The 17,339-nt window shown below is 44.2% G+C and overlaps 1 long non-coding RNA gene across 1 annotated transcript; it reads left to right on the forward strand.

The window, feature by feature from the left end:
• The first annotated feature begins 5,287 nt into the window (after positions 1-5,287).
• LOC126069205 (uncharacterized) lies at positions 5,288-14,914 on the forward strand. The gene is made up of 3 exons (XR_007515885.1): positions 5,288-6,840; positions 12,332-12,409; positions 14,651-14,914. It is a non-coding gene; the product is annotated as an uncharacterized LOC126069205 (long non-coding RNA).
• The last annotated feature ends 2,425 nt before the right edge of the window (positions 14,915-17,339 follow it).

Below are 17,339 nucleotides of genomic sequence, written 5' to 3' on the forward strand. Positions count from 1 at the left end.
AATTCAGTCCCCTTCAGCAGTAACTCCCTGTTGTCCCTGCCCAGGCTCTATGCATTGGTTTACCGTATTCATATTTCATGTCAGTGGGGTCATTCAGTGGGGTCATTGTCCTCCTCTATCAGACTTCACTCAGGACAGCATTTTCAAGGTTGCTCCAGGTTGTGACATGGATCAGAACTCACTTCCTCTTTATGGCTGAGTAATATCCCATTGTGGGGACGGACCACACTGGTGTATCCATTATCCACTGCGGGATGGATCACTCTTTCACCCTTTCCACACCAGCCACACACCCAGCTGGAAACCCTGCTCACGTTCCCTAAACCTGTTCCACTCACCTGCGCCTCTATTATTCAGACTGTTTACTCAGCTTGAACAATATCCTCCTCCAGATGTTAAAAGTTGTGGCCATCTTTGTTTTTAATTGTGCCTTAGATGAAGGCTTAGAGAGCACATTAGTTTCTCGTTAAACAATTAATACATGTATTGTTTTGTGACATTGGTTGCCAACCCCGCGACGTGTCAACACTCTCCCCTTCCTGACCTTGGGTTCTTCATTTCCATTCATCCAGCTTTGCTGTCCCCTCCTGCCTTCTCGTTCTTGCCCCTAGGCTGGTGTGCCCATTTAGTCTTGTATACATGGTCGAGCTACATGAATTATTGTTTGCTTTATGGGCCTGTCTAATCTTGCTGAAGGGTTAAAGTTGTGTCCATCTTGAGAAACGAAACCCGAACCCCACAGTTCTTTTCTTCCCCCACGAAGCAGATGAGGATAACAATGGAAGAGAGCCTGATTTGAAGGCAAGTAAAAACCAACAACCAAAGGATCATCAAATCACAAGCTGACGACAAGATCCGTTAACATTTGTGCATGACATTTTTCTTATTGGAAATAAATGATCCTGAATCTGTTACAGTGATAAAAACAGGAACAAGCGTCAGAAGAAGCAGAGGCTGTATCTGCCCTGAATACAATCACTTCATTCTCATGTCAGATGACATTCAACAATTCTATGCCAAGCAAAGACATCACAGCAATTCATTGAACTGATCACCCTTTCCAGAACTATATGTTTTATGAATAACATGTTGCAACCTAAATGAAAAGCTCATCTTCTATTGCACAGACTCACGGGTAAAATTAACTGGATTATCACCTGCAAAGCTACCAGCCATGGTTTGCAGTGAGTTAGCAATAGTCATTGTCAGTGAGATGAATTGCATTGATTCTGTGTTCATTTCCCAATGAAAGCTGTAAAACATCGGTTGTTGGGGCATTCGGTAATTACCCACAGAATCAGAACCATCTGCTCTGCGGACGTCTGCAAGCTCCATCCCAAATAGTTATTAAAAGATTCACCTGCACCAGATTCCAGCTGAAACTGATAACCTTCACAGGTTGTGAAGAAGTGTCCAAACTCATATCCTTACGAGTCTGATTCAAATTTGTCCTCTTTTTAAGTTTTATTTCTTATGACACGATCTCAGAGGAGACAAGGAGTCGTCATGTAGATGGGACCACAGACTTGCACACTCTCCCAAGTTGGGTGTGGCTGTTAGAAGGATAGCAGACTCTCCGGGGCCATGAAAGTGGGAGAGGAGGAAGAAGTTTACTTCAGAAAGGGACGTTTCTTTCTAAAGTGTGATGGGGAAGAACAGGAGGATGAGAGTAAAGAGAGCTTCCTCCGTCTCCAGATCTCAGAATAATAGATGGGAAGCGTGATTGACAAAGCCTTCGTCCTCTTACTATGGGGCATCCACAGGATTGAGCAAACAAAACCGCCTTGCTTATTGATCATTCCTTCCGCCAACGTCTATGGAGCACCACCTGCATGCTAAGTCCTTTGCTAGGTGTAGGGGACAGAGCGGTGAGGTGGCGGAACACTTTCTACCACTTTTTTTTTTTTTTAACCCAGCCATGAAGAGAAATGAAGTCCTGGTACATGGGTGAGCCCTGAACACGTTAGGCTGAGTGAGATAAGTCAGTCGCAAAAGGACAAGCACTGTAGGATCCCACTTCCATGAAATAGACACATGTATAGAGACCTAAGCTCATTAGAGGTTACCAGGGGTGGGCAGGAGGGGGAATGGAGACTCACTGCTTGGGGGGCGCTGAGGGAATAATTTGGAAAAGGATAGTGGTGACACTTGTCTGACATGATGAACGTAACCATTGTCACTGAATTGTGTATGTAAGAATTGTTGAATTGGCAAATATTCTGTTTTATATATATGTGTGTGTGTATATATATATAAAAGACCCTCCAGAACTGTGAGAGAATACATGTCTGCTGTGTTATGCCGCCAGGTTTGTGGGAGCGTGTTGGGACAGCCTCAGGACGCTACTACAGAGCCCAGGGACCAAGAGATTTAAGCCGCACAGCAACTCGAATCCTCAGATGGCCCCGGGGCATCACCGTGATTTGTCCCTCGTCCTCCGTGGGTATTTTCTGAGTGTTTGTCCCAGGGCACTCAGGGCAAGGGAAAGAATGCTTCATTCCGGTGCCTCAGGGCTTACCCCTCACTGGCTGTTTTCTGAGTAAATTTATGCCCTGCGCAGGGGCGGACCATCCAGTAGACAAGGTAAGCCTGGGTTTACTCGGGATTACTTGCTAATCTTTGGTGAACAATTTCACATTTCTTCACCACATCAAAGACTCTGCTTTTCGGCATGGCTGGCATCTCTCTCTCTCCCAACCCCACGGCACCTTCCTATAGAATCAAAGCCTCTTTTCACACTTACAGTCCCTGACAGGGGCGGATGACTCAGCAAAGTAGGCCCCGGCTGACTGGTGTTTACTTACTAACCTGTAGTGACCCGTTTCACATGGGTTTCACTAGGATGTGGCGTGGCGAAACCCATGTGAAGTTGTCACTAGAGATCAGTAAGCAAGCACAAGTAAGTCTGTGCTGAGCTTGCTAACGGGGCACTCGGGGGAAAGGGAGAGTGCCCAATTCCAGTGTTGAGGGCTGACCCCAGGTCCAAGTTGAGGGTGTCCATCTGAAGTCCCCAAGTTCACACAGGAGGACACAGTGAGAGGACACAGTGCGCCAGGTAGCGATGTGCAGGGATGATGCGAGGCAGCCGGGAGGCACCAGGAGTCACCGTACTTTACATCTAGTGACACAGCCACAAAGGCGTGACTGGGAGTTTTTCTTCACCCAGTTTTGGTTGGAAAACATGCGTGTACACACTGGTCAACTTCAAGGAGACACACAGCGACGGCGGCTGCATCAACATCTCAGCGACCACTTAGCTCCACGTTGGTTAGAGTCCGCCTTCGGTGTCACCAGTGCGGCAGGAATCATTGTCGACACTGTTCGTGGGAGATACCAATCTCTTAGAAGTAAAGGGTCACCCCAGTATCCTAGGTTCAAGGTTTTAAAATCTGTGTGTCTTCTTGTTCCCCTCTCCAACCCCATAGACATTTTGGCACAGAATGGAATTTCATTGTCATAAAACATTACCAGTTCCAGGAGAGAAGATAACTCCTTTTCTCATCTGACAGGGTTGTGTTTATTGCCCTGGTAGAGAATTGTTGCTCTGTACAATAATGGGTGTGTGCCTTAGAGCACAACAGTGTGTGTCTATGTATGGAAGGGAATGTGTGCGTGTGCGTGCATGCTTGTGTATGTTATAGGCACCCATGGCAGAGTGAAGTCTCTTTGATTTAGAGGTCTCTGACACATAAAAAAACACATGAATTGCAGAGCCATTGCTTTGCCCAACACTGACATTACGGACAATTACGGACAACGAGACACCCACCCACCAAGTCATCAATTCTCAGCTGTACGTAAGTGCGTGGTTTCTGCTTTCAGAAGCACGCATCGAGCTGGAAGACCTCATTATCCTCATCTGGCTCCCCAGGAGAGGCAAGCCTCACCCTGTTATCTTCCGCTGCTCCCGTCTTAGCACACTGTACGATATCCCACAGAGAAGCAGAGAAAAGATTAAAAAAAAAAAGTTCACTTCCAGCAGGATGCGGAAGCCCACAGGCTGTTCCCAGGATTGTCAGGTGCGCACTTGACTCTTTTTACCTGAGCTTTTTTTTTTTTTTTAGATCCCTGTTGGCAGTTTTAAAGCCAAAGACCATCACCTCAGGACAAAGGAGAGTTGCCCCATGAAAGCAAAGTTCTCACCCTGCTTTTAGGAGTTCATTCTTCAGGCAGCTTGAGTTGCCTACCAGTGGTGCCATTTGGGGTTTCTGGTTTTTCCCTCGTCTCTGGCTGCCTGTTTTCATGGCAAGTTTACAGCGGTTAGATTTGGCAGTGCCGCGGAGATTAATCTATAAAAAGCAATAATGAGGGGATCATTTCTCCGTGTTCTGTGAAATCCCTGCCACTGTGATCTTTCTCTCCTCGTTGTTATCACTGTCGTTTTCATCTTTTTATCAGTACACCCTTGTCTACGACCATTCTCTCCTGTCAGGCAGGCAGGCTGTCAATGTTTTCTAATCTGTTACTTGGAATAGGGAAAGGTCTTTCTAATATTCCAACCCTTGTTTCGTTCTCTGGTACCCTTGGCTAATTTAAACATTTAGACTATTGCAACTGAATGTGAGAAGTCGTCACATCCAATCTCAATAATACCTTTAATATTTAAACTTCAGTGTTATTCTTCTCCTTCCCTGACCCTGTCCTCCATCGGGCTCAGGGGGCATCGTCTCAAACGGATAATGTGATTTGCTGAACTTTGTCCCTAATCAAAGGGATCGGAATTCGAGTTGAATTCAGGCCTCTAGAGGGATGAGTTTATTCATCTTTTGCCAGGTAATAACCTTTCCTTTTAAGGGCAAAAACAGCGTACTGAAATGTTTGGGTCTCCTGATAGTGTGTGCAGGGTTGCCATTTGTGGAAATAAGTCAGATGTTTGTGGTTGTGGTTGTTGGTTGCTGTCGAGTTGACTCTGACTCATAGCGAACCCCATGTGACGGAGTAGAACTGCCCCGTAGGGTATTCTTGATTGTAACCTTTACTGGAGCAAATTGCCAGGTATTTCTCCTATAGAGCCACTCTATTGGTTCGAACCACCAACCTTTCGGGTAGCAGCCAAGTGCTTAACCATTGGTCCACCAGGGATGTGGGTATAGGAACTTAGCACCACAAAATGTGAGCCTCTGATTTTCAGATGTGAGTTATAATGGACAATATGTGAATGTTTCACAGTCCTTGAAAATTATTATCTTTTGGAGCCATATTATGTTTTTAGAATATGACTTTGTCTTAGTTACATAGTGCTGCTATAACAGAAATACCATAAATGGGTAGCTTTAACAAACAGAAATTAATTTTCTCACAGTTTAGGAAGCTAGAAGTCCAAATTCAGGGTGTCCACTCTACAAGAAGGCTTTCTCTCTCTATTGGTTCTGCGGGAAGGTCCCTGTCTCTTCAGCTTCTGCTTCCTGGTTCCTTGGAGATCTCCAAGTGGCTTGGCATCTGTCTTCCCCCCTCTCTGCTCTCCTCCCTTGTTTAATGTCTCTTATAGCTCAATTGACTCAAGATACACCCTATACTAATCCTGCCTCATAAATATGACAAAGACATCCTACTCCCAAATGGGATTTAACCATAGGCATTAAAAAAAAAAAAACCAAAAACCCAAACCTGTTGTCTTGGAGTCGATTCCTGACTCCTGGTAACTGTATAGGACAAGGTAGAACTGCCCCATAGGGTTTCCAAGGAGCACCTGGTGGATTCAAACCATTGGTCTTTTGGTTAGCACCTGTAGCTCTTAACCACTTTGCCGCCAGGGCTCCACCACAGGCATAGAGGTTAGGATTTACTACGCATATTTTTGGGGGACATAACTCAATCCATAACAGAGTTGATTTGTAAAAACGCATTGCGCCTTGACATTTTCGGGAAGGCAGCTGTACCATGAAGGGAGGAGTTCCAGGAGCGAGGAGAGAATTAGTCTCCAGGGAGCTTGATGTTGCCTGGTAGCGCGCCCTCATAATGAGCCAGGGATGTCTCCCTCCCTTAGCGCTGCGGCTGGGATTGACCTGGCTGGGGGCGAACAGTATTCCCTGTAATGAAAGTCACACTTCTTAGTCCAGGGAGGAAGGCTAGAATGACTCGTTAGAGTCATCGTCAAATAGGGCTTGTAAAGCTATGGAAACACAGCTCTTTCGTAAAGGAGAGAGCGTCCCGCAGGCCACTTTCTTCGAACGGCATCAGAATCAGAGCTCCGTGACAGCAGAGGAGGCTGCGTAGTTGGGATTCTCCTTTGCCCCGCTTTCCACGGGTCTTAGTTCCTTAGTGCTGCTATGACAGAAATACTGCAAGTCAGTGGCTTGAAGGGACAGAAATTATTGTCAGTGTAGGAGCTAGAAGTCTGAATTCAGGACACCGGCTCTAGGGGAAGGCTCTCTCTCTGTGGGCTCTGGGGGAAGGTCCTTGTCTCGGCTTCTCCAGCCGGCCGTCCTTCGAGGTCCTGGGCTCGTAGACTGGTCTCCTGAGTCTTCAGAGAGTGTTGATCGCCCCTGTGTCTGCCTTCTTCTGTGCCTGTGTTGTTGTTAGGTGCAACCCTGTGTACAAGAGAATGAAACACTCTCTGTCCTGTGCCATCTTCACAATCATATTTTCCATGTATTGAAATCATGGTGTTGTTGTTAGGTGCCGTCGAGTTGGTTCGGATTCATAGCGACGCTGTGTACAACAGAACCAAACACTGCCCAGTCCTGCACCATCCTCGTGATCCTTGTTATGCTTGAGGCCATCTTTGCAGGCGCCGTCAGTCCATCTCATTTTTGAGGATCTTCCCCTTTTTCACTGACCCTCTACTTTGCCAAGCATGACGACCCTCTCCAGAAACTAGTCCCGTCTAACATGTCCAAAGTAAGTGAGACAGACCCCCAACCTTTTGGTTAGCAGCCGTTAACCATTTGCACCACCCAGAGGCTCCTGCAATATGTGTGCACACCCCAAATTCTATACACTATCTGGGACCCCGGGCCCATTCCAGGTGCAGAGAGCAGGAAACGTTACTAAGACGGAGGCAGCAGTGAGGGGAGCGGCCAGAGGTTTTCCTCTGTAGCTGTGCGCTGTGCCCCGGGGGATCGAGCGCTGGGGTTTCCGTCATTTATGGGAAGCAGCCAGCTTGGCTTTACTTTGCTGACTGTGGACCCCTTGCAAATCCGACGAGTGGGATAAAATACGACCCTCTGTCCACAAGGGCGCTGCGGTGACTGCAGATGGGGTCTGGCATCTGGGAGCTCTGCAGACCAGGCTCTGCACTTAATAGAAAACGTGACGTTCAAACAGCGCAAGGAGTTCGGGGTTTCCACACCCACAGTGCCATCATCAGGGCAAGCAGGATCCTACAGGGTCACAGAGACTGGAACCAAACCTACAGGGATAAAAATACGTCACCTGATGGTGCAGTGGTTAAAGCGCTCAGCTGCTAACCAAAAGATCAGTGGTTCAAACCCACCAGCCGCTTCGAGGAAGAAAGGTACAGCAGTCTGCTTCCGTAAAGATTACAGCCTTGGAAACCCTATGGGGGAATTCTACTCTGTCCTACAGGGTCACTATGATATGAGTTGGAATTGACTCGAAGGCCATGGGTTAATAGTGTTACTATTACCTATTTTCCATGAGGACTAGGAGGATTTGCTGTCTGGAGGCTCAATGCCTGAACTGCATTCTGGACCTCCGAAATAAATAGGGGACTCAGAGCCTAAGGAGACGAGGACCGGCTGGTCCAAGCAGGTTGAGAGAGCCCAGGAACAGTGTGAGGACCTAAGTCTGAAGCTGAACGTTGTTGTTGTTGTCAATTCCGACTCCTAGTGACCCTATAGGACACAGAAGAACTGCCCCATAGGGTTTCCTAGGCCACAATCTTTACGGGAGAGATAGCCAGCTCTTTTCTCCTGCAGAGTCGCTAGATGGGTTCAAACTGCCAGTATTTCAGTTAGCAGCTGAGCAAGTAACCATTGTACCACCAGGGCTCCTTTCGAGCTGAGTAGGATCAAGAAGCCCAGGGAGAGGAGACTGGGCTGTTGGAAGTGCACTGATAGGAGGGGGGAAGGAAATTTCTTTCCTGGCCTGGTGACCACTGGGGTGGAGGGGTGGGGTAAGAGCATTACCTGTGGCATGAGCTTTTTAGCAGCATTCTGCAGAACATCCTTTCTGCTCAGCTGGTAGAGTCCCTGGGTGGTGAAAGCCTTTAACGTGCTCCGCTGCTAAATGAAAGGTTAGCAGTTAAGAGTCTACCCAGAGGCAACTTGGAATAAAGGCCTGGTGATTACTTCTCTGGAGCCCCAGTGGTGCAGTAAAGACCTTGGCAGCTAACTAAAAGGTCGGCAGTTCAAATCCACCAGCTGCTCCTTGGAAACCCTGTGGGGCGGTTCTACTTTGTCCCGTAGGGTCGCCATGAGTTGGAATCGACTCAACAGGAACAGGTTTGGTTTGGTTTGGCTTGGATCTACTTCTGAAAACCCTATGAAGCACAGTTCTACATGGACACACATGGGGTCGTCATGAGTCGGAGTCAACTCGATGGCAGCAGTTTTGGTTTTTGTCTGCTCACCTAGTGTTTGCATTTCCCCTCACAAGGGGAAGGCGGAGGGGGGAGCCTGAGCAGCCTGGAGTATCAGCAAGGGCGCAGACCTTGACATCAGACAGACCTTTGCGAGTCTCCAGATCTACCTTTCCTTTGCCCTGTGACCTTTGTCACACATCCGCTGACCTACTCATCAGTTGCTCGGTTTTTGCATTGTAAAATGAGGACAAGAGAATAAAATTGACAAAATAGTTTTATGAGCATTGGCATATATGTGCTAAAAATATTAGTTCCCTTCTCTTATTTAATGGTCCACCATGATGTGTAAAATTGAATCACGAGGGGAGAGGTTAAAAACAAAACAACAAGTTGCCGTCGCGTCGACTCTGACCCATGGGGACTCCACGTGTGTTAGGGTAGAGCTGCGCTCCACAGGCTTTTCAGTGGCTCAGTTTTCAGAAGTAGACAACCAGGCCTTTCGTCCGAGGTGCCTCTTGGTGGACTGGAACCGCCAACCTTTCGTTCAGCAGCTGAGCACATAAACTGTTTGCACCCCCCCAAGGGACTCTGATGGTAGAGGTAATGGATACGTTATTTTCTTTTTTTAAAGGTATAATTGGCCTGACGTTTCCTTTGCTGGAGTAGCAAAGCTTAGAGAGAGGAGGCACAGGAGGTGGAAACTGGCTAACGCCCCTTAGTATCGGCCTTTTTATTGACACATTCATACAAGGAGTCTCCATTTTAAAGAGGATCCTAATTCACAAGCAATACTAATGAAACTAATTAGTAACTACTGTTATTTTAATGACCATCTATCTTGTGATACTCATTACCCGTCTGTCAGCTTGTGATACTGTGGTGGCTTGCATGTTGCTGTGAGGCTAGAAGCCACACCACTGGTATTTCATACCCGTGGTGGACAGGTTGCAGTAGAGCTTCTGGGCTAACACAGACTAGGAAGAAAGGCCTGGCAATCTTCTTTAAATTAAACCACATTTGTTGTTATTATATGCTAGCAATTACATGAACTTTTCCTGTATTTTTCCTTGTAGTCTTCAATTGCCAGTATTAATATAGGTAACCGAGTTACGTGGGGCTGCTTCAATAAGAAAAAAATTAATAGCTGTAAACTATTTTTTAGGTGAACTGCATGGGAAAAATGAGGCACATAGCTAAAGTATATAGCGAATTTCTGTGCCCGTTATCAATGCGGACTTTAATTTTTTTTTTTTTTTTTTTTGCTTGTTTGTTGGTTACTGTAGATACTTTTGTTTTTTTCATACTTCTGTCTATCCAGGAATTAGAAGATGGAAATACTGCCATCTTGTGTTAGATTTCTTAAACATTGTTCAACTGCCCTTGAGCGAAAATGAAGTCAACCTCCAGATTTCCAGCCCTTTGGGTGTCACTAAGTAGGGGAAGCTCTTAACCTCAGATATTTTCTTCTTCAAAGGAAGTAGATTATAAGTATATCCTAATCCACTTAATGAAAATTTAAATTAAAAATTCAGTTTCATAATCATTTCTCTTTTATACAGAAGAATCACTCTTAAATAACCCTTTCATGCCCTGAGGTGCGTATAGCGACCATAAACTCTTTTAGCCTCTGGAGTTGATTGGGAAGCTGCTGGACCACTGGGAGTGGGAGTCTCCGTAAGGCAGGGGTCTTTATGACTGTTTGGAACTGTGTTGCCAGTTACTGTTTTACAGGGTATTGTAGGAGGTGTCTGAATTTTTAGTAGGAAGAAGAAAAATGTTGAAAATGTGTATTTGTTATACATAGGTACTGGTACACGTATGTACCAGTAGACCCCGGTGCAGACTCTGGGGTAGAACCAATGGTACATCATGGGTACCAAGGGACACTGAGGGTAGGCTTGTGGGAGCTAACAAACAAACAAACAAACAAAATCCATACCGCCTGCCAAAACTTCAGACGCACTCAGTGACTCACCATGCTGCCATTAATGAAAACACGTGATATCAACAGAAAATTCAGAGCAGAAAATAATTGGATCACCAAAGGATTAACTCACAGATTGCACATGTCTTCTTCTTCTTTTTTTTTTTTTTTGCCTAGATCTCATTGTATCAAAATATTAGTTACCCCAAAGCTTTGAGAATTATTATTTAAAAGCTTTTACTGTCCACACTGACTGGTTTATCTGGATTTGAGATGTTACCATTCAAGATGATTTTGGCTAAAAGAGGTGGAAACGGACATGTGACCCGAGAAAGGAGGGACTTTCTCTCTGCCACTCCTTTTAGAGCCCCTGATGACCCCCACTCATGGCGACCCCGTGCGTGTCAGAGTACAGCTGTGCTCTACAGGGTTTTCAGCGGCTGATTTCTTCCAAGTAGACGGCCAGGTCTTTCCTCCAGAGCACCTCTGCATAGACTAGAACCTTCAACCTTTTGGTTAGCAAGAGACTGCGTTAACCTTTTCCACCACTCAGGGACTCCTTATGGCCACGAGGGGAATCTTAATTGCCTGAAAGTCTGGTTTGAGGGAATGGGATCGGTCCTGTACAGGGACGTCTCCAAAATTTTTGCTTGAACATTTTTTAAAAAAATCTTGCAACCCTGTGTAGCTCCGAGCATATTTTAAGCTACGGCTAATAGTTTACATCATAATTCTGACTAGATGCAAAGGGTGATAGTCTAGCGTATTGTAAATGTAGACAATTAGAAGGAAAACTATAGCATCGCTCTTTTAAACACGCCTGATCACTATAGTAGTTTGGTACCTATTTTAATTAATTAAAAAAAGGAAACCTCAGAAAAAGCTCTACTTTAACAGTAGGAAATTTTAGACCATTTATTTTCTTCCTTAAATTTTAGTTTGAATACCACTTTTCTCAGATAGGAAACCCTGGTGGCGTAGTGGTTAAGTGCTACAGCTGCTAACCAAGAGGTTGGCAGTTCAAATCTGCCAGGCGCTCCTTGGAAACCCTATGGGGCAGTTCTACTCTGTCCTACAGGGTCGCTATGAGTTGGAATCGACTCGACGGCAATGGGTTTTTCTCAGATACTTTCATCTGAAATATGATTTTATGCTTGATAATCTTTTTTTGATAACTTATTGTACTTATCTAAAATAAATTATGTTATTTAAAATGTTACACTTTTAAAAATTCCTGTAACCATAAGATTCTAAGCTTAAAAAATCTTCTCTGATTTATCACTAACCCAAAAAAACCAAACCCATTGCCGACTCATAGCGACTCTATAGGACAGAGTAGAACTGCCCCATAGGGTTTCTAAGAACCGCTTGGTGGATATGAACTGCCAGCCTTTTGGTTAGCAGCCATAGCTCTTAACCACACCACCAGCAGGGTTTCCGAGTTACCACTACATTGGTATTATTACACAGTTAGCCAAAACAACAAAACATATTGCACATTTTGATAATTATGCACTAAAAATTATTTGGAAATTAACCTCTTATTGAGATCAGTGGGGCTGCATTTCATTTTTTCTATTTTAAATTTATTTACATGTCCATATATCAGGGTTTTATTGACCTAGACACTCTTGGCATTTGGGGCTGGATCACTCTTTGCTGTGGGGGCCGTCCTGTGCATTGTAGGGGTGTTGAGCCACATCCTTGGCCTCTACCCACTAGATACCAGTAGCACCCCCACCCACACCAATTGTGACAGCCAAAAATGTCCCTAATCATTGCCAAATGTCCTCTGGGGAGCAACCCCTTCCCATTTGAGAACCATTGCCATATATGAATATTATTCGTATTTTATATTAATATGTATTTTGCATATGTTTTTGTCAAAATCTTAATTCTACACATATGGCTCTTTCGTTTAGGGGAATTTTCCACCATGTGACCTAATTAGCAGAGCCCTGGTGGTGCAGTGGTGAAGAGCTGTGGCTGCTAACCAAAAGGTGAGCAGTTCGAATCAACCACCTGCTGCTTCTAAACTCTATGGGGCAGTTCTACTCTGTCCTATGAGTTGGAATCGATTCAAAGGCAACAGGTTTCAGGTTTTGTGTTGTTGTTGTTAGTAACCTAATTAGCTAAGTGCTTTCTTATATTTGTAAGCTCTGAGAAATTTTGTTTCCATAAATCAACAGGTGAAAATGCAAAGAGTTTAATTGCTTAAAGTACTTCCTGTTGTTGTTATGTGCTGTCAAGTTGATTCTGATTTGTGGCCAGCCTATATGACACAGCAGAACTGCAACAGAGGGTTTCCTGTGTCCTTTAAGGGAGCAGGTTGCCAGGTCTTTCTCCCTTGTTGCCGCTGGGTGGTTTCAAACTGCCAACCTTTTGGTTAGCAGCTGAGCGCTTAACCATGTGTGCCACCAGGGCTCAGTTATATGCAAAAGGTGACACAAGGATTTAGCATTAGCAAACATTTTTAAAAATGGTCTATCTGCTAATTATTCAATTATGTCATCCTCCAATTTTGTGAAAACAAACACGTGCAAACGTGATTTTCAGAAGGATTTGTTACTTGTAACTGTGATTATTCACTTTTCAAATTCTCAAATTTCTCAACTCCTAGAAATGAAGCAAAAAAAAAAAACCATAATAACAAGATTTACCAAATAATTAACTAATTTTGCTTGTTCTTTTTTTTCACTTAGAGGCACTCATTTAATTCAGTAGACTCAGTGCTGAGAAAAATCTAAGTATTATTGAATACTATAAACCATTTCCAGTACTGCTTTTTTTTTTGATAAAATGTTTCTATGTTAACAATTATTTTACATGTGTTTTCTTCAAAAGCTTGTGTCTACGTACACGGATCGCACAATACATGTGAAATTTCTATCAGGTAGCCTACTTAGCACACCAGCCCTCTTTCTGAACGAATCAACCATATCAGACTTCTTTGCTGTCAGAACAGTCAGACTGAATTGTTCCGAAAATAACAATTCAATCCAGATAAATGAGTTAACGTGTTACAAAGAGCATTCCAAGAAATAACAACAAAGAAATTACAGTATGCATTCGTAAGAGTGATTACCAAAAGCAGTCAAGAGCTAATACAATGGATGTATCCATTTTTTATTATAGGTTATAAAAAGAAAAGTAAATCTATATGCTGTTACTCATTATTTAATTTGCAGTAGTGCAATGGGGTGTTGGAAACCCTGGTGGCGTAGGGGTTAGGTGCTACAGCTGCTAACAGAAAGGTCTGCAGTTCGAATCCACCAGGCGCTCCTCGGAAACTCTATGGGTCAGTTCTGCTGTGTCCTGCAGGGTCACTATGCGTTGGAATCGACTCGATGGCAGTGGGTTTCTTTTTTTTTTTTAATGGGATGTTTTGTATGAAACTGCAAGTTTTTATAAAGCAAGAGCCTGGATAAATGGCTAATATTCTTGCAGTAAACATGCGTGCTGGCGTTAGGCTCTGGGGAATAATGAAGAATCAGCTGTAAAAATTCAGCTGTAATTCCATGATTTCTGCTGGACGTCAGCCTCTTTTCCTCTCTAGTTAATGAAAAAGAAGAGTATACACAGCTAAAAGTTGATCAGCGCAGCCGCTCCTACGTGATGTTACATGTTATTAGTGGGAGGCAGACTATTAATGAGGCAGTGCCGGGTCAGTGGTAGAATTCTCACCTTGCGTGTGCAAACCCTGGTGGCGCAGTGGTTGAGTGCTACGGCTGCTAACCGAAGGGTCGGCAGTTCGAATCCGCCAGGCGCTCCTTTGAAACCCTATGGGGCAGTTCTACTCTGTCCTGTAGGGTCGCTATGAGTCGGAATTGACTTGACGGCACTGGGTTTGGTTTTTGGTTTTTGATGTGGGAGACCCAGGTTCAACTCCAGCTCAGTGCACCTCATGGGGAGCCACCATCCACCTGTCGGTGGACGCTTGTGAGTTGCGGTGATGCTGAATAGGTTTCAGTGGGGCTTCCAGACTAAGATGGACTAGGAAGAAAGGGCTGGCAATCTATTTCTGAAAATCAGCCATTGGAAACCCTATGGATCACAACGGTCTGATTCCACAGCTGATCATGAAGATCAGGGTAGCATTTGTCAGGCTGTGCAGGGGGTAGCCATGGGTTGGGGGTCAACTGGGCAGCAGCCAACAACAACAAAGAATATTAAACATTTTATAAGATGAAATAAGATGAGGATTGACAGTGATTTAAGTAAATATGTTATTGTTTTCATAGAGTTTCACCATATTATTGAATAACATACCAGCTCTAAAAGATCGACCTAGAATTTTTTATCAGCGATTTTATCCAAAGGAACGTGAAGATTTGGTAGACCAAGTCGCCTGTCAGTTGCGTTTAATAAGCTCAGAATTTCTAGGCTGTGTGACTCAACTGCTGGAAGGAAGGTGTTTTTCTGTGTGAGTAACGACACCATGGAAACTCTGGTGGTGTAGTGTTTAAGAGCTATGGCCGCTAACAAAAAGGATGGCAGTTCAAATCCCCCAGGTGCTCTTTGGAAACCAAGGGGCAGTTCTACTTTGTCCTGTAGGGTTGCTGTAAGTTGGAATCAACTCCATGGCAAAGTTTTTTTTTTTTTTTTAATGACACCATTGGGATAGCTGAAAAGCATTGTTAACATTGAAACGCATGAAAAAAATTGCTTTTCTTATTCAACGTTTCTTAATGATGCTGCTTTAGACTCTTGGGCAAGACGACTGAGGATGATAGAAAAGGGAGATTGAAAATGTTAAAAAAAAAAAAAAAAGCCACCGCTGTCACTACCCACACCCTACAACACATCTGAGCCCTGAGCCCTGAGCCCCCTCTGCAAGGACTGTAGTGTCCCTCCCCAGCTCTGCCCCTCTCCTAAGACAGGGGCCCAGCCTGTCCACAGAGCTCGCCTGACGATTTTACTAGCTTTCTGAATCAGTTAAGCCTTTCCATCCACTCCCAGATTTCCAAATTTGTCTAAATTGCCTCTGCTCCTGTCCCCTCCCCCACTCTGCTTGTGCTTATTCATTAATTAGACAGTGACTTAAATGCCATCGTTGCGTTGCGAGCTTGGACAAGAGGAGATAATAGTTGTGGTTAAACCGCTGTGGATAAATGGACCTCTTTTTGAATCTTTTTACCCTTCGAAATTGAGATCTTATTTAGCAAGCTAGTTTATTTCATTAATAAGATAACCAGCTCCTCATAGCTTCTATTATAATGAAGAGTTGGGAATTTTATACCATTACTCCGGAAACCAAGCCTCACAAATTCCGTGGATATCGTATTAGATTAGATAAAAAAAAAAAAAAAGATAAAATACACACCTTTAAATGATTCTTCTAATTGCTTCTTCTTCCTTTGAGGGGAAAAAAAGGGTTATTAATAGTATAAGAAGGCACCAACCAACTTCTTCTGCCTTAGTTCAGGAGTTGGCAAACTAGGTAGAGGCCGTGGGCCAAACCTGGCCGGTCTCTTGTTTTTGTAAATAAAGTTTTATTGGAACATAGATACACCCATCCCTTTATGGACTGTCCACGGCTGCTTTTGTACTACAGCAGTAGAGTTGGGTAGTTGTGACAGAGACTGTAGGGCTTCAAAGTTGAAATGGTTTACTATATGAACCTTTCCAGAAACTATTTGCCAACAGGTGACATAGGTGTCCATACAGTGTCCAATACCAAGCTTGCAGGTGTGTTGGGTTAGTCTATGCCAAGCTAGATTAATTATCTAGTAGGAGATTTCAGATGCTGCAATTATGGCCTCAGAGGCTCTTTTTGAGTCTTAATATGTTTACCATGCTTTCTTTTATCCAGGCACACTCACATATGTCTGGCATATGCTCAACAAGCTTTTTATTTTACAGATGATCAAAGGTTTGCTTTGATCAGGGGGATTTTCCAAGTCTTCCTTGAGTTATAACAAATATAATTATTATCCTTGTTTGTATTTTGTTATATTACCATGAATGGGTGTAAATATTAATTCATTCTCTTCTATAATACTTACCCTTTCATGGACAGGTACCGTTTTTATTTACGGTTAGGGTTGCCAGATTTAGCAAATAAAAATATAGGCTGCCTAGTTAAATTTGAATTTATTTTATGAACATCAGCGTCTTTTGGAGGATAAATTATATGGTCAGGAAGTTTTAGTAGGAATTCCCTAACATCATGTCATTTTGTGTATGTTTACATGTGTTTGTTTTTCTGGCGAGAAGTCTACAGCTTTGATTACATTCTCAAGGCAGTCTCTAGACCCACAAAGTGGAGGACCACCACCTTAGAAGAAAAACGGACCCTTCTCTACTCCCAGGCCAGCTCCTTCATTCTCTGCCCCATCTCTTACTTAGACGGTCTATTCTACATAGTAAAACTCCCGTCCACCAACTCAAGGCCTCTAGCTCACAGCTGCGCTCAGGTCCAAGTGTCCTTCATCCTTAAAATATCTTCCTTTTAACAACCACCCTACCTTCCTTCTGTCTTTTCTGGCTCCTCCTCCTCACTCTAAATCCTCCCCAACATGGTACTGCCTGGCTTCTGCGCCCCACCCCCCACTCCAGCCGAGGTTCCCCAGGCATCCCTAGTGTCAAATCCAGTGTGTGCTTTTCTTCTGATGTAAACTCTGTGTGTGTGTGTGTGTATGTGTGCATGCACAACGTGATACTGTTTGGATGGAGATTTATGGCACACGTGTCGTCTTGCCTGACTTTCTGTGTCCTTTGACAATCCATAACTGTGCCTGCTCTTTGAAACTCAACCCTCTTTTGGATTCACTGGCATCCTTTTTTTGCTTTGTCTTTTTCTACCTCAGATTCTTCTCTCTCAGCCTGTTTTACTGACTTCTCTTCTTCACTGAGTTCTTCACTTAATAAGTATTAAGGGCCGCGTCTCAGAGAGACATGTGTTCCAGTCTTGGCTCTGCCTCCCGCTGG

This window comes from Elephas maximus, chromosome X (genome assembly GCF_024166365.1).
Source record: "Elephas maximus indicus isolate mEleMax1 chromosome X, mEleMax1 primary haplotype, whole genome shotgun sequence".
Classification (NCBI taxonomy): domain Eukaryota; kingdom Metazoa; phylum Chordata; class Mammalia; order Proboscidea; family Elephantidae; genus Elephas; species Elephas maximus.